The sequence below is a fragment of the Pan paniscus genome, chromosome 1 (assembly GCF_029289425.2).
Source record: "Pan paniscus chromosome 1, NHGRI_mPanPan1-v2.0_pri, whole genome shotgun sequence".
NCBI lineage: Eukaryota > Metazoa > Chordata > Mammalia > Primates > Hominidae > Pan > Pan paniscus.
This window is the reverse complement of record NC_073249.2, coordinates 123,579,554-123,603,195: the sequence shown is the minus strand read 5'-3', so window position 1 is coordinate 123,603,195 and position 23,642 is coordinate 123,579,554. Positions and strand designations below refer to the sequence as shown.

Genomic DNA, 23,642 nt, shown 5'->3' with positions numbered 1-23,642 from the left:
ATAGCCTCTCCTTTCCTCTTTACTCTATATATGCATATCCTGAAGCTGCTCCTGAGTCAAGGGAAAACTTCTCCTAATAAAAGATGGCTATTTTCCAAAAAGCATGCAAGGCACCATGTTCCCTTGTTACAACCACTATTTATAGAGAATTTTATCTATAACAGAGATATACTGGGAAGACTTTTTGGTGAACTGTCAAATGCCCAAGAATTAAAATCAACACTCAATCAGAGTCAATGTTTCAAAGTTAAAATATAACCATCATAGAATGAACTTCTGCAATGTAAAAATAAATCTGAAATTCTATAAAGTAATTTAATTTTATTAGAAATTTATCATTAAAATACACTAGTCAAATTTAAAGTTTAACATAATTATGCAGCAACAAATTGCTCCTGTGTTCTCTCTCTTAAATATTTGCCACACAAAACAGAAACTCACTTTCAACTGAGATCAGTAAAGATTCAAGATCTTGTTTGTCTGACTCCTCCAAGAGGTCTGTATGTAGATACCTATGTAAGGTATGTCAGATTACATAACCATTATCAAGTCATTAAGCCTTTCTTGCTAATTAATATAAAGTACATTATGAATATAAAGAAACATACACTCTTTAACTCCTAGAAATAAAGGTTTCGGTTGATGGTGATGATGCAGTTTCAGCATGCAATCCTACAAACTGAAACTTTGCACATAGCTTCAAAAAATAGCATTTTAATATTTTAGATGCAGACTTTAAAAATTCATTTTTAACATAGTTATTAATTCTACTATTTGTAGGTATTTTCATATTAAAAAAAACAGCAGCCAATTCTCCATTCTTCTAATTCATCTGCTTAAGATATAAGGAATTCCCAAGTAGGATATTTGTCTTGAAACACCCATGACTAGGATAGAATTAAATAATTCACAATTAAATATAAATGGTAAAAATTATTTTGCTCATTCCTGGGAACAATGAACATAGTGAATAATTCCAGAAAGATTAGAATTGCAATATGATAGCTCTGAAAAAAATCAGTGTAGCTTAAAATGCCCTTTACTGTACTTATTGTCATTGATATATAAGAATAGGTCCAGGGTGACCACACTTGCATCTGATGACCTTCTCACTGTGGCCATCAAATATCAAAGCAACAGTGGAAAATTGATACTTCTAGTCCAGATTATTTATCCAGGAACTTAAAGTTTTTAATGGAAAGAGACAGAATTATTTTGAGATGGGTCACATTAAAGTTCTGGCTCCAAAAAGAAGTCCCAGTGTCTCTGCTGGTAAGTTTTCTGGAGCTGTCCTGGTGTCAATCCTTCCTAAGATCTCTGAACCCATTAGGCATCAATATTATCTCAATAAGGTCCATTTTGTTCTTGGCATCTGTTACTTATGACTAAAACTACCTCAGAAGTAAAGATTCTATTACGGTCATTGGCCTTCTATTACTCGCATTTAAGTATTTCTTATAATATTTAAATATGAAGTTGAATTTTTTCCGGTTATAAAAACTTGGAGGACACAACCAGTATATTTGCAAATTGCTCAATTTTAATACATGAACAAGTAAAAATTGTCTTATCAAGTTTATCTTAATAATAAGTGCTCCAAAATTCATCTGTGGTAGTAGTAGACATGATAATTATCTAGGAAAGGTGAAACTCTAGCAACAAATATTTCAAAACTTGTTTTGGAAGGTGAACTTTTAAAAGATTTTAAGATTACATATAGGACTTTGCAAGAATAGAAAATATTTCAATGTTTTTGTAATAGAAACATTTTCTTGATAGAAAACCTCTTGGTTTTCAATACCTAAATTTCTGAGAATATACTTATTTCTCAGTACAAAGGTTTCGGTCAATGGTAATATAGGAAAAAATATATATTTTAATCTCCTACACTTCGTAAAACACTTTCTTGAAAATGGTGTGCAGGAAAATATTCAAGTTGCAATAAAAATACACTTGACAGGCTGGCAGATTCAGGCATAGATACGGCTGATGATCAGTGCATCACAGTGTCATACGCAAGGCAACTGTACCATTATGTCTTATCCTCTACCATTCTTTCAGCATGACCTTCTTTTTGACTAGTGCTGTGCATTTAGTATCCACATTTTTGAGAAAGTGTTGGAGGAAATTTTAGAGAATTAAGCAATTTAAGTGAAAAAACTGACTTAAATAGAAGAAAAGGTTTTTCTGCATACAAAGCAGCTAATTGTTAACAACCATGTCAATTACTTTGAGATTAGAAGTCATGTTTTAACCAAATTAAATCCTAAACAAATAGTTCGTTACTCTTACAAATGTTCATATTTCAGCTATACTCTAGGAAATTGGTTGGGTTCTTAGGGTTTCTGTGTAATGTAGATAGATTTTTTCTAAAAGAATGGCGACAAGCTCTTGCTGGTATCCTCAAAAAGTATATTTATTTGAAAAAACTGTTATCTTTCTGGAATTTAAATTATTCTACAGATAGTGGGGAAAAAAGTTTCAAAAGCATCCAGCATGAGACTGCATGTGATTCTTACTCATTATTTTCAATGCAAAGATTATAAATAAAGGTTAAAAGAGCATAGCAAAGCCAAAAGGGATTTATTCTAGATAGGCTAAAAAAGAAAGGTTTGGAATCAATTAAAATCATATAAAATTAGGTCAAATAAAGATCATATAATACAAAGAAGGCATTTTAAAAGTTAAACATCCATATATAATTTTTTGAAGCAGAAATCTTATGCCTAATTGTGTAAGAAGCATGCATTCTTAGTAAAGTCAGGAGTAAGACAATTGTTACCACTTTATTTTAAATTGTTTGAAAGGCACAATCAATGTAATTAAACAAGAAAACTAAGTGAGAAGCAAACTTTTTTTTATCTGCAGTGTTGGTTTGAATACTTAGAAACAAAAACAATTGAAATTAAAATGAGAATACCTGAAAATAGCATATTATAAAAATCAAAATCCTGCATTTACACAAATAATAACCATTTAGAAAGTATAACAAAAGGTGCCAGGTGCGGTGGCTCACGCCTGTAATCCCAGTACTTTGGGAGGCTGAGGTGGGCGGATCACAAGGTCAAGAGATCAAGACCATCTTGGCCAACATGGGGAAACCTTGTCTATACTAAAAACACAAAAATTAGCTTGGTGTGGTGGCATGCTAATAGTCTCAGCTACTCGGGAGGCTGAGGCAGGAGAATTGCTTGAACCCAGGAGGCGGAAGTCGCAGTGATCGGGCCACTGCACTCCAGCCTGCAACAGAGTGAGACTCTGTCTCAAAAAAAAAAAAAAAAAAAAAATGGAAAGAAAGAAATAAAAGACAGTATAACAAAAGGAAAGATTTTTTGCGTAAGTATAAAACATAATTTTTATATTTCTGAGTAAATCAATCTAAAAATCAATATAACTGTATGGAAGTAAACATTAAAATTCACTTAAGTATTGTAAATGATTTGAATAAATGAAAAATATACTGTTCTCTTGTATTGTCAAATTCAATATTGGAAAGATTCAATCCCAAAATTAACACATAAAATTAATATATTCTCAGTAAAAACACCAACATACACCTCAGAGTTCTTGTTCCTTTTCTATGCTTTATAAACAAAACAAGACAAAATAAATCTAAAGTTCACTTGGAAAAATCAACATGTAAAGTACTCCCTCCAAAATGTGAATATGTGATTAGTGAAGATTCTTCCAGTAACACATTAAAATATATTGTAAAGCTACTATAATAAAACAATGCAATTCAAGTTCAAGGACTGGTACAAATTCATAAATCAATACATTAGAATATATCATACAAAACAGGACTCTAGTGTACATGAGGATTTAGTATATGATGAAGTGGTCTCATATTACTCAGGACATTTAGGGTTATAAGTGAAAGAAACCCAACTCGAATTGGTTACTATGGTTTTAATGTTTGTGTCCCACCCAATCCGCCCCTAAATTCTTATGTTGAAACTTAATCACCAATGTGATGGCGTTAGGAGTTGGGGCCATTGAGAGGTAAGTCATGAGGGTGGGGCCCTCATAAATGGGATTAGTGACTGTTTTAGTCTGTTTTGCATTGCTCCAAAGAACACATGATGCTGGGTAATTTATAAAGAAAAAGGTTTATTTTGGCTCATTGTTCTGCAGACTGTACAAGAAGCATAGTGCTAGCAACTGTTTCTGGTGAGGGCCTCAGGAAGCTTTCAACCAGGTGGAAGGCAAATGGGAAGCAGAGGTGTTACGAGAGAGCAAGAGAGAAAGGAGGTGCCAGGCTCTTTTAAACAACTTCTCTCCCATGAACTAATAGAGTAAGAATTCACTCATCACCAAGGGGACAGCACCAAGCCATTCATGAAGAATATGCCCTCATAATCCAACACCTCATTAGGCCCCACTTCCTACATTGAGAGTCACATTTCAACATGAGATTTGGAGAGGACAAAGATCCAATGATACCAGTAATCCCCAGGGGGGTGTGTTGATCCTCCCAGTAAGTGAGGACACAGCTAGAAGATGTCACATACAAACCAGAAAACAGGCTCTCACCAGACACTGAATCTGTTGGCACCTTAATTTTGGATTTTCCAGCCTCCAGATTTGTAAGAAATACACTTCAGCTGTTTATAATCTACCTAGTCAGTGACATTTTGTTATAGAAGCCCAAATGGACTAAGACATTGGTTTAAGTAAAAGGGGAACTTTATTGGCTAGTAAAGCCATACCATGCAAATGCAAGATTTACAGCTATATCAATGGATATCAGGAGTTATTTTATCTGTGACAATCTAGTGATTGTCATACTGCCTGGCAGAGAGAAAACAAGCAAAACCAATGTTAGTTGACTGAATGCACGGACTAAGGAGCAGCCTTGAATCCAGTATCAGGAATTGGGATGGAGAATGTAGTGATACATAAATGAAGTGGAACTTGATGCTCAGTCTCAGACAGTCATGAAACTAGAAGTAAAATTGTGTCCAAAATTTTTACTGCCACATAAGAAACACAAAATTGAGAGTGGAAGAGGAGAAAATATTAAATAAACTCTGGGTCAGACTTTGGGCATACAATTTGGGGGAAGGCGTGCAAGTATATACAGGTATGCGGGGTGAAGACTAGTTTATGAAGTGACAGAGAAAAGTACAGTTTGGAGGGTAAATTATATATATAAAAATAAAAAATAAAAAATATAGAAAATAAGTTAAAATGTCAAATGCATGTATTTGAAAGAGAAAATAGCTTATGTCTTCATAAGATAACTTTTAAAGAGATCTATTATTTACTAAATTCTTTCCATGTTCAAGAGAAATTTCTAAGAAATTTAGCAATCAAGAATCACTTAAACATATCAACTATGTTATCATCTTCATTTTATGGGTGAGAAACTGAAACTCAGAGAGGTAAGCAAGTTGTCTGAGATCACATAGTAAATAAGCTGAGATTCATGCTGTAGCCATCTGACTCCAGAGCCCATACACATAGACTCTACACTAAACCTAATGTGTATGAATAAATTTGAAATGAGAACTAAATGCATTATAAATATATATTAATTTTAAATGAATAGGTTATATGTATTTACATGTGTGCGTGTTTATCACATCACAACACTGCATAAAAGCTTTCATATTCTATTATTGTTTTATATCAAATTTAATCTTCTTTGAACTTGCACCTGCCTGGATGGTGAGAAATTCATTGTCACTCATTTTGAAGTCTCCTCGCCACAATAGATCCACAGGATAATATACAATTTCTGGACAAGTGTCACAATAGAAAAGCAGGGAATGTTCTTGGTCTATGCTCCAAGATTGTTGCCATCTTGACTATTGCTCCCTTGGCCACATTGATGCTAGTCTGAAATTCTGATAGCTACTGTCTATCTGGTAGGCCCTGAGGCTTCAGACTGACTGACAGTTACCTCTTAAATGCCTTTTTATTCATCGCAGACTCAGTCCTAGAAACTTTTATGACTGCTTTTAGGCTTTAGCATTTACAACTGCAAGAAAAATCTGCATGAAATATCTAACTTCCCTACTCACAAAGTAAATACCCCTTATGCTTTCTTGAAATCTTAGACAGCTACATCTGAAATGGTCTTCTTTGTAGTTGAGCAGTATGCTTTATAGTCTTGTGTTAGGTTCAGACTTCCCTTAGAAGTCTTCAGTTCTGTAGTGTATAGCCCAAGCTACTGCAAAATGGTGGATAAAGGATTGCCCAGATACCAAAGTATTGGGATATTAAGGATCTTGTGGAGGAGCACCCACATATAGATTAATGGAATACACAAAGCAACAATCAAGTCTTCAGTTGGTATATTAAGTCTCCATCTGCCCTAGCTGGCAGAGTCTGAAATTGGGTCACTAAAATCATCTCTTTCATGCCTGACTCCCTCTCTCCTGGAGTGAACAACCACTTCCCCCTCATTTTCTTCTCTAATGAGTTTTTAAAGTTGAAAACAGTTGAACAGTTGAAGGGAGGGGTTCAGCTTCCACCAGGCTGAGCTCACAGTGGAGAGTTTACTCAGAGCAGCCCCTCCCTTTGCCTGCTCATGCTGGGCCTGAGCCATACTCCCTGGGTCTATGGCTCCTCTGGCCAAAGCCAAGTCTCCAAAGTCTCTAGCGTCAGAGTCAACGTAGAAACTTTTAACCAACCCTCTGGATGGTACTTTAAAAACTGACCTGAAAAGAAGCTTATTCTAAACTACTGAGACATTCAGCCATGGCACTGAACACTTTTTGAGACTCAAATAGCCTCAGACTCAAGACTTTAACTCCATTTCATCATTGTTTGTATTTCAGGACCCCAGATGCCTTCCATTCTTCTAGCAGTGAATCTTCTCCAAATGGACTTCTCAATCAACCCAAAGTTTCATCCCCTTCAAAAAACAGAGTTCATGGGATTTATCCACTCACTGTCAGTGCAGTTTTCCCTTGTCTTAAAATTTCAGCCCATATTTAAATGATATTTAAGCTAGGAGGAATATGGAAGTTTCCATAAAATAAAACAGCGGTCTCCAACTCATTTGATCTGAATTTCTGTCAGAAATAATGGTTTTCATTATGACTCTTTATACAAATTTTTACGTATTTATAAGTGTATATAGGTATATAAAAATATATGTAACAAAAATAAAACAGTACAGAGTCCTATTCTATGTGATGCAATGAGATATTTTCATTTGATTTTTTTTAAATGCCTGTGGTGATTTCCCAGATTGATTTCATAACTCACTAAGGGGCCCCAAAAATAATTTGGAAAACACTCCTGAAGGACACTGAGGACATTGGCTAGTATGTATTCATCTCTCAGATGGAGATGATTAAGTCATTTTTGAAATTTGAAGTCTGAGAATTGGGACTTAAATATCTTCTTCCATGTTCCTTATTTCTCAATAGTCTCTTGGGAATAACAAAGTTATTTATTGAAAAAGGCTAACTTCTCTTCCCTTAATGAGCATTCTGCCAATCACTATATATCTGCTCCCAATTTTTAAAATATTTAATAAGCCCCATTCACACTAAATCTCGTATCAGATCATTGGTATTCCCCAAATCCACAGGGTTTTATGGGAGTTCCCACTATTCATTAATTCTCCAACATAGTAAAAGCCGTTATCTGAAAATTAACAACCCTCAATTCTAAGTATTTTAGTCTTCCTCATAAATATGTATTTCATAAAGTTTTATAATAGTACCCAAATTGTTTCATGTATAACTGATATTAATTTTACCCCCATAATATTCAAGTCTAAGGAATTTTATTTTGAGTCACCATGTTAAATCAAATATCCTCCAAGCTTCGAAATACTGACAATAATTTCAATTCAGTCAATATTGAGACTCTCTCATTAAACATTGAAAACTCCTGAGTTTATACAACGCCTAAAAAACAGTTCATCATGATTTTCTCCTTAGCCTTGCTCCTTTAGCTTCTCGCTGCTGCAATTGAGCAGTGAAGTTGACTACCTTTTAGGCACTGGTTTCCTCTGAGTTTAACCAAATTCAGATATTCATGCCATTCCAGTTCTCTGCACTGACCTTCATCTAAAAGCACACAGCAATCTTGTAATCCACTCCCATTTTGGGGCAATGTATGCCATCTGGACACAAGTTTCCATAGCAAACTGAAATGCCAAAGCTCCTTTTGTAAATCTCAGGTAACTTCAAACTCTTGGGCTAGTCACATCGGCTCCCACTAAAAAAGGACTTTCACTGCCTACCTCTCTGAAATAATCTTGCCTTTAAAAAATGTTGTTCATTTCCCTCTTGAATATATTACTTACTTGGGGGAACACCGACTTTAAAAAATATTAATATAATGAGGATTTCTGACTTTTAGGGAACAGGGAAGGTATGGAGAAAGAAGATGCTTTATTCTTCCTTGGTAAGAGTCTACAGCAGTAATGAAACCTGAGACACCAGTTCTGTGTCTGGGTGTGTATGTGTGTGTGTGTATGTGTGTGTGTGTGTGAGAGAGAGAGAGAAAATGAGGTGGAAAAAGAGATTCTTGTTACAAATTCACTGTAAGCACTTAAGACTACCCTCTTTTGCAGGTTAGGGGAAGGAAGCTTAATAAGGTAGCACTGGAAAAAGTTACACATACTCTTTGTAAGCACTTTACTTTCCATTTCTTTCATTAGAATAAATATGAGGTGAGATTATCATTTATTAATTTAATTTCTAAAATTGCATGCCCACTGAATAAACACAAGTTTGGAAAGAATAAAATAGAGCATATAAATTAATACCAGGAGAATAATTCTAAAATTATACTTTCTATTATCCCAGAGGGAAAGAATGTTTATATTTTTTAAGAACCATAAGCATTTGGGATTTAACCACCTTTGCATCCAGGAAACTTCAAAAGTAGGCTTAGTTTAGATTAGGACAACAACAACAATAAATAGGATGGCACTCAATCTTGTGTTTTCATCATGTTCAGGGAAAGCACAGTCCTGACAAGAGAAAGAATTGATGAGAAAATAGGAGAGTAGATAAGCAAATGAGTTCTTTTCCCCTCCTTGACTAAGCAGAAATATTACTACTGGTATCATATCTAATAGAGAAGTATTACATTTTCAATTTAGGGATGGTTATTGATTTTCTTTCCATGAATGGCATAGAGGTAGACTAAAATTGTTCTCAGTTGCATTATTATTCTTACTACCATGTGTGTAATAATGATGAAAATAAAATGTAGTCATAGAGTTTTCCTCATTTTATTGAACAAGGGAGAGAAAGAGAAAAGAAAAGAAAATTGAACATTCAGGAAACAGAAAATTAAAACTTTTCTTTTGTTTGCCCTAGCAATTCTAAGATCTAATTGACTCCATCTACATTTTTGGTTGTTTTTATTTTCATTTTTAAGGTTAGCTTTGTGGCGGTTTTTCCAAGTTTCAATTTCAGCTTAAGAATGCTCAGTATTTTAAAATTATCTGTTCCAAAAGTATTAAAAACACATTTGATTTTACTATGGATAACCAAATTTTTATGTATGTGTGTACACACACACAAACATGAATGAAGAAAAAAATGAAAGAAATGGAGAAAAAGTGGGGAGGAAGCTTATCTTAGAAGGTGAGTATTAAGAGGCACAATTATTCATATAAGAGTTTTAGTTCTTTTTTGAGTTTAAGTTTGCTAATTGTTTTTCTAAGTTATTTTGCAGTAATAAATAACCCCAACAATCTTAGTGGCAACAACCTTACAGCAACAATGGTTTGTTCTTGCATGTTACTCATCCTTCACTGTTCAGTTGTGGCTTTGCCTCATATTGTCTTCACTGCTGGACCAAGGTGTAAAGAACAGCCCTATTTTGATCTTATGAAAGAAGAAAAGCAATGTTGCAACCATGCAATGAATGCTCTACAGGCTTCCAGTGAGCAATGCTATACATCACTTTTACTCCTATTTCACTGGTCAGAGCTACTCATATGGCCAAAGCATGCTGTAAATAAGGCATGAATGAAGCAGGAGTAAGACTCTCTCTTAAGAGGGAGCATTGCACATCACATGGCAGTGGGCAGTGATGTATTCACTCTCTCCAAGTATAAGAGTAAGCAATTCGGAATAACAATGCCGTCTATCTCAGAGTCCTTGCCAACATCTTATTCCATATAAATTCTATATAAATTTTATTCTAGAATGACTTAGAATGGGACAACTTGGATCTTGCTTTACTCCATTAAAAACATACTGTTGGCTGGGCATGGTGGCTCATGCCTATAATCCCAGCACTTTGGGAGGCCGAGGTGGGCAGATCACTTGAGGCCAGGAATTTGAGACCAGCCTGGCCAACATGGTGAAACCCCTTTTCTACTAAAAATACAAAAATTAGCTGGGCCTAGTGGCATGTGCCTGTAATACCAGCTTCTTGGGAGGCTGAGGCAGGAGAATTGCTTGAACCCAGGAGGCGGAGATTGCAGTGAGGCAAGATGGGGCCACTGCACTCCAGCCTGGGTGACAGAGTACGATTCTGTCTCAAAAAACAAGCAAACAAACAAAAAGCATACTGTTGGGTTGGGTGTCTCTATTTTCTGTTTCCTTGTAACTCAATAAGAGAATAATAGAAAAGGAAAGGAAGATAATTCCAGTATCAAAAAGTTTCAGTTAGAGAACTTTCATTTAAAAACCAAAGACTATTTCTGCTTCCACTTTGCTATGAGTTGCTATAACTCATTGAATGAAATCTTCAATATTACATGCATAGGTAGATAATACAAAGCAGGTACATAACTCTCAGCCAAGTTGTTTTTCCTCTTTTCTTACTAGTTGAAGACGGTCCCCGGAAAATACCCCAGAGCACATATTAAACCAAGAGGGGCTCTGAGCTCCAATATCTTCTTTTTACCTAAAAAGAAGTGTTATTGGGTTTCCCTCAGATACTCCAGAGAGAAATAATCAATCATCACTAGTAATACCAATTGCTCTCACCTGCATCGATCGCCAGCCGGGGGTAAGAGGAAGCAATTTTACCAGCACTCACTTCATTCCAGCCAAGGAGGTAAATGGAAATGAGAGAAAGTTCTTACCAATCTGCACATAGAAGTGTGGACATTTCTTCACTTTTAGGGGACATTCAGGTTCGGTTTTCCCTTTTTCTTCTGGAGGAGTAAGACCTAAATATAATTCAGGATGTGGAAGAAAGAAGAATGAGATTTCTCCTTGTATATGAAGAGAAGAAATATGAGGGTCATATGAGAATTGTAGTTATTGAGGCAGACTATAGACAAGTTGCCATGGCAATGACCCCTTGATTTTCGCCTTTTCCTAACTCTGTACTTCTCTGAACATATCTTTTCAGATTTTTTGTTCTTTTACCTATTTGCTTACAAGTATTGTGGTTGTGATAAGTAAAATTAATTTTATTTTTTTCTCTATGTTCTCAGTATAAAGACATAAATAAATAATATGCTAAGTCATTTGGTGATATTTGAGCTAGAAGTTTTTCAAGGAAAAATTTAAAAGTAATGAAGGCATTCATTTATACATATCTCTTGCCTATTCCAATTAATGGGACACTGAGAAGCAGCTTAAAGTACATGTTGTAAATAACATATATATCAATCCTGAAATAGACATATATAGCTTCAAGTATCTTACAGCATTTCAACAAACACAACACACAAACGATTACAATTTAAGGGGTTTCTAAATGTAGACTTTTCAAATTAACAATAAACTGCAATTTAATAATTTTGAACAATGAATGCAGCTTCTTAGGAATCCAGAAAAGCATTTATTCGGAATAAATAATTATGGTCCAATATATTAGACATGCTGTCTGCATCAAAACTATTATTTCATTGCAACTGTACTATTTGCTAATATGATAGGGCTTAATTCTATCTGAATTAAAGTATTATATACCCTTTCTACAACCCAATTTTTGGATGTCTAATTATATGGTGTATCACTTCATGTGGCTCAATTTTTAGTTATCTTTATTTAAAATAAAATATATTTTATAAAAACAATACAAATCAATTTTTTGTTTTATATATTATATATAAGTATATAACAATAAATTACATAATTAATAAAAATATTTAATAACAATTATTAAATATTATTTCATAAATTTTAACTTTATAAACTTCTCTTAAGCTGTAAAACTGTACTCCCACTCAATAATGCAGTCATTTTGGTTAGGTACATTTATAATTGTACCTTTGGTTAGATAATGTCTAATTTCTTTGGATGAAAAATCTAAAACTTCAGGGTTTTTGCTGGAGGGTTCCAGGTTATTTAACATTGGTTCATTTCAACTGGATAAAATGTCAGTTCTCTAGGTTCCATTTTATCTCAAAATAATTAAAAAAATTTGTGGCAGTGATCTACATATTTTATAGCTTCCTTGAATAGTGAGAAAGTTTACCTTGAGACAAAAGAAGATGTAAATACAGAAGGAGTATAAGAAGCATGCTCTAGTCATTTCAGATTTAGATACTGCTTTTTGGAAAAAGAATATGGAAAACACAAGAGAAACAAGGCAAACTTTAAAAAATAACATTGCTTAACAGCATGTTTATATTTTACACATATAATATATAATGTGCTATAAAGAAAAGTAATCTTCCCAAATGTCAATGACCCTTAAAATTGTGCAAAGATTTGCTTTGCTTTGTTTACATTCTATTTTTCTTCTACACTGTTATTCTTTATCAGTATTTCCTCAATAAATTAAATTTTGTGCTCGTAATACTCTCATCATGCTACTATTGTTATAATTATTAACATGGTATCACCATGTTAGTGTGGGTAGATTCGTAACTGCCAAAAGGCTTTTGCACATGAAATATGATAGTCACTAGCACCTTTTGTACCTTTTATAATTTTTGTAAGCAATATTCTTTTAATTATTAAATAATTATTAATCTTAAAGCTAAAATGTGTACATTTCAACAAGTGATGTAGCAGCAATTAGATATCCGTCACCAAAATAAATACATCTTGAAATAAAACCTCCACTTTATAAAAATTCACTCAAAATGAATCAACAGTTTAATTGTAAGATATAATATTATAAAACTTTTAGACAATGAAGGAAAAAATCTTCTAGGTGGGAGATTAGGCAGAGTTCTTGGATGTGAACAAAACACAATCACTAAAAGAATAAAATAGATAAATTTGACCTAATTAAAGTTTTTTTCTCTACAAAAAAAATTCTGTAGAGAATATGAAAGACAAGCTAAAACCCTGAAAAAATATTTGTAAACCATACTTAAAATATATAAAGTACTCCTTAACTAGTGAAAAAAAACTTTTAACTATCCAATTAGAAAATGGCAAAAGACACGAGTAGACTTTTCACCAAAGACAATATACAGATGGCAAAAAGTACATAAAACGATGTTCAAAATCACTAGCCATTAGGGAAATACAAATTAAAACAACAATTGAATATCACTACGTATATAGTAAAACAGTTATAATTACACATAGTGATATTATCAATTTCTAATAAGGATACAAAGAAATTCTATCTTTTGTAAATTGCTGCTGGGAGTGTAAAATGGTACAACTACTCTGGAAAATAGTTTGGCAGTTTTTTATAAAACCACATACACTTTTCAGAAGACCCAATAATTGCATATCTACACATTTATCTCAAAGCAATGAAAGCTTTTCTTCACATAAGTGTTCATAGCAGCTTTATCAATAATAACCAAAAATTGGAAAAAAAAATTTCAACAGGGGACTGGTTGAAGTTACTATGGTACATGGATACAGTGGAATACTACTCAGTAACACAAAGAAACAAGCAAGTTATACATGCAAAAATTTTAATGACTCTGAAAAGCAATAATACAAGCCAATCTCAAAAGGTTACATATTCCAACTCTACTTATGTCTTTTGCATTCTTGAAATGACAAAATAAAATGTCTTGAAAATGAAAACATAGAAGTAAAATAGATTAGCAATTAACAGGAGCTAGTGATTGTGGGGGTGGAGTTGATGAGAAGATGCTTAGCACAAGAGAGCTATGCAGTGATGAAACATTTCTGTGTATTAGTTATATGAATCTATATACACAATAAAATTGTGAAGAACTACACACACACACACACACACACACACACACATTCACATATTGGTAAAATCTGAATAAGTTCTGTAGTCTAGTTAATGGGATTTTCCCAATGTCAATTTACTTGTTTTAAGATTATATTACAGTTGGGCAGGATATAAACATTCAGAGAAGCTGGGTGAACAGTAACAGGACTCTCTTTACTGTATTTTCAACTTCCTGTGAGTCTATAATTATTTCAAAATAAAAAGTTCAAAAGATGTAGAAGGTTAACAAATTAAATTGTCCCAAATATTTAAACCTGATAGAAATATTTAATCAAATGCTTACATTCATTAAGTTCTCAAATTTAGTATATCACATTATTTAAAATGTTAACATTTTAAACCCTACAAGAATCTGAACTTATCGTGTCTGCTTAGTATAGAATAAGCTGAAAAAAGTGTGTGACCACCCTCACACCTAGAAAAAGTCAGATAACCTATGTAATCATAACTTTCCATGAACCTATGAGAGAATTAATGTTGCAGGGCAATCAAATAGCCCTAAATCTAAGATGACAGGCACTTTCAGGGAAAGACAGGACACAATTTTTGACTTACCTAGGGCAGTGATAGAAAGGAAATTGGGCTGGAGTTCAAAAGAGTAGGAAGAATTTCGCCAAACTTGTGACAAATTGCTGCTGAGTGTAGGACAGCATGAGAGTATAGAGCTGCCTAAAGCCAGAAACACAAAGGGAGTTTGCATCCATTGCCATGCTCTTCACACATCTCATCACGTATTCCGGTGTTGGTATCCCTCATGCCAATCTGTGGGAGAAGAACAGCCAACACTGTAGAGCAAGAGTTTCACCTGGATCCCTCTTCCCTACAATACACAAGCCTAAACCACTGAGGGAAGAGCAGCAAATGATCTCTTTCATTGATATTATAGATGAAGACATCTTAATATTTTAGATGAATTATAGATGATGACATCTTTCCACATTTTAGGGAGGAAAGAACTGATTTTTTCTCTACCTTTTGTGGGGCGGTAGGAAAGCCTCTGGGCTCAGACTATTTGAGATTCCTTACTGCTTAGGGCAGGACATGATCATTGAGAAAGACACAACCTCAAGAATCAAGGACACAAAGCCTACTTAAGACTAAACCAGGACAACAGAAAACACAAAAGTATAACCTTCTATCCCCACACTCACCCCTTTTGGGTAGGTTGTCAGGCTTATAAGCATAAAATAATAAGAACAAACCACTGGGAGAGGGACAAGAACATATACATATTCTGCATGTACAGAAAGCCTAAGGCTGGGAGTACTGTAGGAACACAGAAAAATCCTCCTGTAATTCAGCTCCCAATCCTCAAGCACAAGGTAACAGTGGAGCACCCACCTAAACCTGGAGGTGTAAAAAAAAAAAAAAAGAAACAAACCAGCTTCACTGCCAGCTAGATATACTCATAACCTTAATTCACTGTCCAGGAAAGATAGTTGTCACTTTTCAGGCATCAATAGTATTTCTCTCAGCCTCTGCATGCCAACACATGATGCCTGTGTATAAAATACACAGACACACACACACACACGTACATACCCATACAACACCCCCACCGCCAAACACATACGAAGGTTAAGATACAACTCAATAAGCAATCAACAAAACTAGAATTAGATTAGGCCCTGATGTTGGAATTACCAGTGAATTTTAAATAACAGTGTCTAAGATGTTAAAGGCTCTAGAGGAAAAGGTGGACATCTTTCATGAACAGATGAGGTATTTTGAAGAGATGAAAAGTATAAGAAAGAATAAAATAGTAATGCTAGAAAAAAATAGAAACATAGTAACAGAGCTGAGGAATGCCTTCAATGGGTCCATGAGTATGCTCAACATAGCTGAAGAAAATATTAGTAAAGGTCAAGATAGGTCAAAAAGGATAACCCAAACTAAGACACAAAAAGGAGAGAGAGAGAGAGAGAGAGAGAGAGAGAGAGAGAATGACAGAGAATCCAATGCGATGGGACAATATCAAACAGTCTAACAGATGTGTAATTGGGATACTAGAAAGAGAAGAAGGGCAAAGTATATTTTTAAATATTTAAAAAATATTTTAAGGAATAGTTGAATTTTTTATGTAATAAATTAGATCACAAAACCAAAAACTTGGGGAACAGGAATTAAGAAAAGAAAAAAAAATACTAGGTGCAACATATTAAAAGTGCCAAAAGCCAAAGAATAAAACAAGGCAGCCAGAAGAAAACGGCATATTATGTACAGAAGAACAATTATATGAAGTTCAAGCCAGGCACGGTAGCTCACACGTGTAATCCCAGCACTTTTGGAGGCCGAGGCCGGCGGATCATTTGAGTTCAAGACCAGCCTGGGCAACATGGTAAAACCCAGTCTCTACTAAAAATATAAAAATTAGCCGGTGGTAGTGACTCACATCTGTAATCCCAGCTACTCGGGAGGCTGAGGCAGGAGAATCGCTTGAGCCTGGGAGGTGGAGGTTGCAGTGAGCTGACATCAGGCCACTGCACTCCAGTCTGGGTGACAGAGTAAGACCCTGTCTCAAAAAAATAAGAACGAAAATAAAAGAAGAAATACAGCAGTCTTCTTGTTAGATAATATACAATCAACCAGAAGATAATGAATTGGTAACATTAAAGTGCTTTAAAAAAACTTTATAAGCCCAGAATTCTATTATCAATAAAAATATATTTAAAAATAAAGAAAAAAACTTTTTTTTTTCCAGAGAAAAATACTGCTTAGAGAACTTATGACCGATGAGTCTGTCTAATGAGACATATTTTTTAAAAATTCTGTCAGGAAAAAAAAAATACCCCATGGTTTCTAGGGCTTTGCAAAATAAATAAATAAATAAGTACCCCAAAGAGAAACTTAAATATAAGTAAATAAATGAAGAGCAATGACAATGAAAATTATACAAATGAAAGTTAAAATATATATATTTGATTTTTATTTTTAATTTCTCCAAAAGGTATTTGCACTTTCTAAGCAAAATTAGAGCCTTCGAATATGTGTTTATAGTATATGTGGAAAATAGAATATATGACAGCAAAGTTCAAAGGTGAGAGGGTGAAATTGGAAGCACATAAAAAATCTAAACTTCCAACTGAACAAACTGGCAAAATCCAAATGAAATATGCCTAAAGCTTGCTAAAAGAATTGAAACAATTAAGATACAAGTAAAAATAATTGAAATTGAAAATAGAAAATCAACAGAGGAAATTGATTAAAAAAAGTTATTTTATAAGATTGATAAAATTAATAAACTGCTAGCCAGATTGACCAAGACAAAACAGAGAAGAAGCAAATAGTAACTATCAAAAACGAAAGAGATGACATCACTATATATTCTATGAATACAGACCTGAGATAATTCTGCAAATTACAGATCTAGAGCTAATATTTTCAACATATACACATACACCTTATAACTTGCTAATAAGAAGGCAAACAGGTCCATTAAAAGTACACAAAATGTGTACAGTGACTTCACAAAAGAGCATATATAAATGATTAATAAGTACATTAAAAGATGCTCAATTTTATCATCAAAGAAATACAAACTAAAAGTGCAGGAAGATACCACTGCAAAATGACCAAAAAATTAGAATTAAAAAGGTCGATAGTGCCTGGGTGCTGTGGCTCATGCCTGTAATCCCAGCACTTTGGAGGGCCGAGGTGGGTGGATCACGAGGTCAGGAGTTCGAGACCAATGTGGTAAAACCCCGTCTCTACTAAAAATACAAAAATTAGCCAGGAGTGGTGGCCCATGCCTGTAATCCCAGCTACTCAGGAGGCTGAGGCTGGAGAATCACTTGAACCCGGGAGGTGGAGGTTACAGTGAGCCAAGATCGTGCCATTGCACTCCAGCCTGGTCAATAGGGCAAGACTGTCTCAAAAAAAAAAAGGCTGATATCACTCAGTGTTGGTACACATGTGGAGCAGCTGGAACTCTCATACATTGGTGATCAGAATGCAAAATGGTAAAACCTACTTTGGAAAATTGTTGGGAACTTTCTTTAAAAGTTATACATAAACTTGCAATTTGACCATCAGTTCTGCTTTTATTTACCCTGTTGGGGGAAATTCACCCCTGATATTTCACGTAGGTTCTTTTCTATTTTCCCTAAGAGTCAGCCAGTCTGAGAAATAAACGGAAAGAGTACAAAAGAGAGAAATTTTAAAGCTGGGTGTCCAGGGGAGACATCACATGTCGGCAGGTTCCGTGATGCCCCCCAAGCTGTAAAACCAGCAAGTTTTTATTAGTGATTTTCAAAAGGGGAGGGAGTGTACAAATAGGGTATGGGTCAAGAGATCACATGCTTCACAAGGTAATAAAATATCACAAGGCAAATGGAGGCAGGGCAAGATGACAAGACCACAGGACCAGGGCAAAATTAAAATTGCTAATGAGGTTTCTGGCATGCATTGTCATTGATAACATCTTATCAGGAGACAGGGATTGAGAGCAGACAACCGGTCTGACTAAAATTTATTAGGCAGGAATTTCCTCATCCTAATAAGCCTGGGAGCACTACGGGAGACTGGGGCGTATTTCATCCCTTATCTATGATTGTAAAAGACAGCCGTCCCGAAAGTGGCCATTTCAGAGGCCTCCTCTTAGGGACGCATTCTCTTTCTCAATGATGTTCCTTGCTGAGAAAAAGAATTCAGCAATATTTCTCCTATTTGCTTTTGAAAGAAGAGAAATATGGCTCTGTTCTGCCTGGCCCATAGGCAGCCAGAGTTTAAGGTTATCTCCCTTTTTCCTTGAACATTGCTGTTATCCTGTTCTTTTTTCAAGGTGCCCAGATTTCATATTGTTTAAACAATTTGTGCAGTTAATGCAATTATCACAGGGTCCTGAGGTGACATTCATCCTCAGCTTACAAAAATGACAGGATTAAGAGATTAAAGACAGGCATAGGAAATCAGAAGGGTATTGATTGGGGAAGTGGTAAGTGTCCATGAAATCTTCACAATTTATGTTTAGAGATTGCAGTAAAGACAGGTGTAAGAAATTATAAAAGTATTAATTTGGGGAACTAATAAATTTCCATGAAATCTTCACAATTTATGTTCTTCTGCCATGGCTTCAGCCGGTCCCTCTGTTCGGGGTCCCTGACTTCCGGCAACATACCCAAGAGTAATGAAACCGTATGGTCCCACAAAGACTTTCTCATGAATATTCATTGCAGTTTTTATTAATAATTGTCCAATAATTGGATCAATCCAAATGTCCATCAATAGGCAAACAAGTAAATTAATGTATATCAATATGATTAAATACTATTTAGCAATATTAAGGAAGTACTTATATATATATATAACAACATGGATGAACATCAATCTTGTTAATAAGCTTTCCTGACACTCATCTGTACCCTTACAACTTTAAAAAAAATTTAATTTATAGGGAAGGTGAGAATGCTCACAGATAAGCCATGGTATAAGAAGATTCATGTTATAATCATCTAATATGGAAAACTTCCACCATGAAGAAAAGGATGCTCAGACCTTAAAACTTGTACCATGGATCCAAGGGTGGAAAAGTAGAGGAGCAGAGCAACTAAAGTCATTTCAATCTTTCAGTTTTCATGTGCTTGCCTCCCCTCCCATACACACACTAAATATGCCTATTTCCCTCTTCTAGGTACCTGGTGATAAATCAACTTTAATACAGGGAAGCAAGCTAGTATATTATGGAATGAACTGTTTATTTATTTATTAATTTATTTTTTTGAGACGGAGTCTTGCTCTGTCACCCAGGCTGGAGTGCAGTGGTGTGATCTTGGCTTACTACAACTTCCACCTCTCTGGTTCAAGCAATTCTCCTGTCTCAGCCTCCCGAGTAGCTGGGACTACAGGCGCGTGCCACCACACCCAGCTAATTTTTGTATTTTTAGTAGAGACGAGGTTTCACCATATTGGTCCGGCTGGTCTCAAACTCTTGACCTCAGGTGATCCACCCACCTCAGCCTCCCAAAGTGCTGGGATTACAGGCATGAGCCACTATGCCCAGCCTGAACTGTTTATAAAATACATAATACCTCCTCAAAGTCATTCTGCAATGGGTTAAAGGAGATATACCAATCAGAACCTCAATTGAGACATAGGGTATAGTGGAAAAGAGAGTCAATAGACAATTAGATCCAGTATTATGGAAGGCTCAAATATGAATCAGAAGAGTTTGATACTTTGATACAGGACTAGGGCTTCTCAAAATGTTCTGCCTAACTATCCTGAGTAGCAGAGAAGAACATAAATAAATATGCCTCAGTGTTCTCAAGGTATTATTGAAGCTGCTTGCCACTTGCCAAAATACTGAATGTTTTTGTGTTATTGTTAAAACTCAGGAGAAATTTGTGTGTTCATGATTAATACAAGATATTAGTATTATTTATCAAAGTATAAAACTTTCGCCTGTATATTAATGTGATGTTGACACTGTGTGAAAATTCCTGTGCTCATGTTGTGGCACTACAGCATGCCACATAGTTTCTCCTAAGGCATGCACACCACTGTTTCACAAGCATGACATAGGCAATAGCTGACACTTTCTACCTTTTTAAACAGAGGCGAAAGTGCACTTTTTGAAAGATTTACGTGAAAGACAATACCTCGAACTTTATTTTTTGGCAAAGAACTTTCATATTTGACCCTTGATTAACCTCTGGCAGTATGTCAGAAAAAAGTATATTCATGTCCATTTAAAAATAAATGAGAAAATTGAAACATAGAGAATTTAAATTGCACATGTAAAATCAGAGCCAAGAAAATAAAATATTTTCTGACTCTGAATCCAGTGCCAATTCTATAATCCCTACTCATCCTGAGCAGAAAATGGTATAAAACCAATTTATCTTGGATCACATTCAAATGAATTTAGTTGTACCACAATGAAAAGCAGGCAGCTTTATAGGTCATCCTAACATAGACCACAAGGACAGTATTACATAAGTCTGCTAGTACAGTAAGCTTTCACATATTGAATTTGCTGGGCAATGTCTGTCCCTGACACAGGTGTGCTTCTTTTAAATACTGAAATGTTACCACTTGTACTTAAAAGAATGAAACTGATATGCTCAAATTTTCTAAAAAGAAAAAAAGCAAAGAAGGTAAAGGAAAGAGAAAAAGAAAAATGCCCACTCTATTGAAAGTAGTTAATATGCCAGGAAGACATTTTTCACAAACCATCTGGGGGTTCTCACAGCTATTTTCAAACTTTTTAGAAGTTCCATGACCAATTAATCTGAGGAATCAACTAGAAATGAGTAAGTTCTCACTTGCATTCTTGCTCTAAGGGATTACACTCTGGTTGACTTTGTGAGATACTGAACTGCTCTAGTTGCACTCACTGAATCTTATCCTCATTGCCACAAATTTCTGGCTCTTTCAAAGAGTCTACCTGCCCAGAACCATTAAAAAGGAGGTTTTTTTATTTTTACTATTGCTTTTAAAGTACACTTACTTCTTTGACTAGAGACAGAAGCTTTGAAGGTAGTTGTTGATAACAAACCTGTACCTGATGGGCAACCTGAACATTTGACTGAGTTTTCCACTTGGACTACCTCAAAAGCATTATCATACTAGTTTCTGGTTCCAATAAGGGCAGACTTCCTGGAGTATTCTGAATTGGATTCTCTTGGTCTACTGGGCACAGAAAATCCTGCCAAATTAGACCTGGATTCCTGGACTCCTAGTTTATAAAAAGCATAGAGTGGCTTCCTGGCTATCTATGACCTTCTTTCATATCCACTGATAGCAAAAGTTGCTTGTTTTCCTTTGATCTTATTAGCAAAATTCCCTTTGAAAAAAAACAGAAAAGGAGTAGAGATGATAATAAGAGAATGAGATAAGTAGGCTAACTTTGCAAGTAGCTCCCAAAAGGAATAAACAGGAATTTTCGCTTAAAAATATTTCTCAGGAATTCATATTTGTGTTTTGTCTGTTTTTTCTTAATAGGTTGGCAAAACTAGAAAGGTGAGCATTTAATCTTTCCTCTTATAGGACTTATAAATGCCGATTTATTTTTCACGTTTCTAGCATATGTGATTTCATTGATAAAAACCTACTAATCACGTTTAACTTTATATGTTTAGAGATACCATTCACAGCTTCTGTGAATAAAATTCATGGTAAAAAGCAAATGAGAAGTTATGTTAATGGCAACTTAGAAATATACTTTGAAAAGTGAATAGATATTTGTCAGGTTAAATTACAATAAAAAAGACTAGTTTAGTAGTTTGCATACTCCCAAATTTTGGAATCATCTGAGGATCTTAAAAAAAAAAAAATACTGCTGCCTGAGTCCCACCCCCAAACATTCCTATTTAATTACTGTGGAGTGCAACTTGAGCACTGGGGTTATTGAACTCTCTTCAGTTAAATAGCTAGTCTAGTGGGATCCAAACTACATGAGAAATCTGAAGTCGAGTTAAAATCAGTCTCTTTTGCTTATTGACTGTAGTGTCTTGAGCAAGACAGTTGACTTCTCCAAAATTTTCTTCCTTATCTGTAAAAAATGGATATTTAGTAATACATTTTCTATATCTCTGATAGGGATTTTGTGAAGATTAAATGTGATATTGTTTGTCACCTTATAAAGTTTTTGTTTGATAAATGTTTGTCATATTTATCAAGTTAAATGTGAAGTGATATATAAACACCAGTTACATGTGTGTATATGTATGTATATGTATATATATGCATATGTACATATATAAACACATACATATACATATTTTCCAGACCTTCACATATTGTGAAGTTCAGATGAGATAATGCATGTAAATATGCTTTGAAGATTATAAAGGCATGCATAAATATAAGGTGTTGTTACTCCTATTGTTGATAAAACAAACTGTAGAAAATTCCATGAAGTACTTGACTAGTAAAAAACACAGGATTATAGCTATAGCATCTGTTTTAAGTTACTTCTTGGCCCTCATCTTCATCTCTACTTTGGCCCAAACTGTATTAGGTTGGTGCAAAAGTGGCTGTGATTTTTGCCATTAAAAGTAACAGCAAAAACTACAATTACTTTTGCACCAACCTTATAGTTTGAAGGACAGCATGCAGTCCCTGACAAATAATCAGGGAAAAGTCATTTTAAGAGAGAAGTGTTTTTTTGTTCCTTAGCTCCGGAGTTACACCTAGGAAAACATACCTCGGTTAGATTTCAGTGGCTCCTAAGACTGGCCATATGAGTAGGTGGTATGACCTGAGAAATACCAAGAGGTCCCACCTGCTAAATATATCTTTCCTTAGGGACATTCCTGGAATTCTCCTCATTAGAGACAAAGCAGAAAGTCGCTTTTAAAATGCACAGAGATGTTAGCATATCATGGATTAATGTAACAATTTGACTAGAGAATGAATTTTCAAAAGCTTGATATATTTACAAGGTGGAAAAAGAAATAGCTACATTCATCTTTGCTCTGACAGAAAGTTTTTAACTACCAGACAAAAATAACACTGTCTAAATTACTCGGTCTCCTTACCTGAAATCAGACAGGACATATTATTGGCTATTGTGACCCTATTACCTAATTTCTTACTACCTTGTCCAGATATCTTCAGGTGTCCAAGTTTGCTTCTCC

At 34.8% G+C, this 23,642-nt stretch overlaps 1 non-coding gene across 2 annotated transcripts in view; it reads right to left on the bottom strand.

Moving 5' to 3' along the window:
* Positions 1-23,642, bottom strand: part of LOC103784425 (uncharacterized) — a 294,503-nt gene that overhangs the window by 187,724 nt on the left and 83,137 nt on the right. For both annotated transcript variants that reach the window (XR_004665026.3, XR_008626072.2), the window contains 2 exons: positions 14,620-14,826; positions 11,018-11,104 (listed from right to left, as the gene is read on the bottom strand). This is a non-coding gene — a transcript (uncharacterized LOC103784425). The remainder of the gene's footprint in view (positions 1-11,017; positions 11,105-14,619; positions 14,827-23,642) is intronic.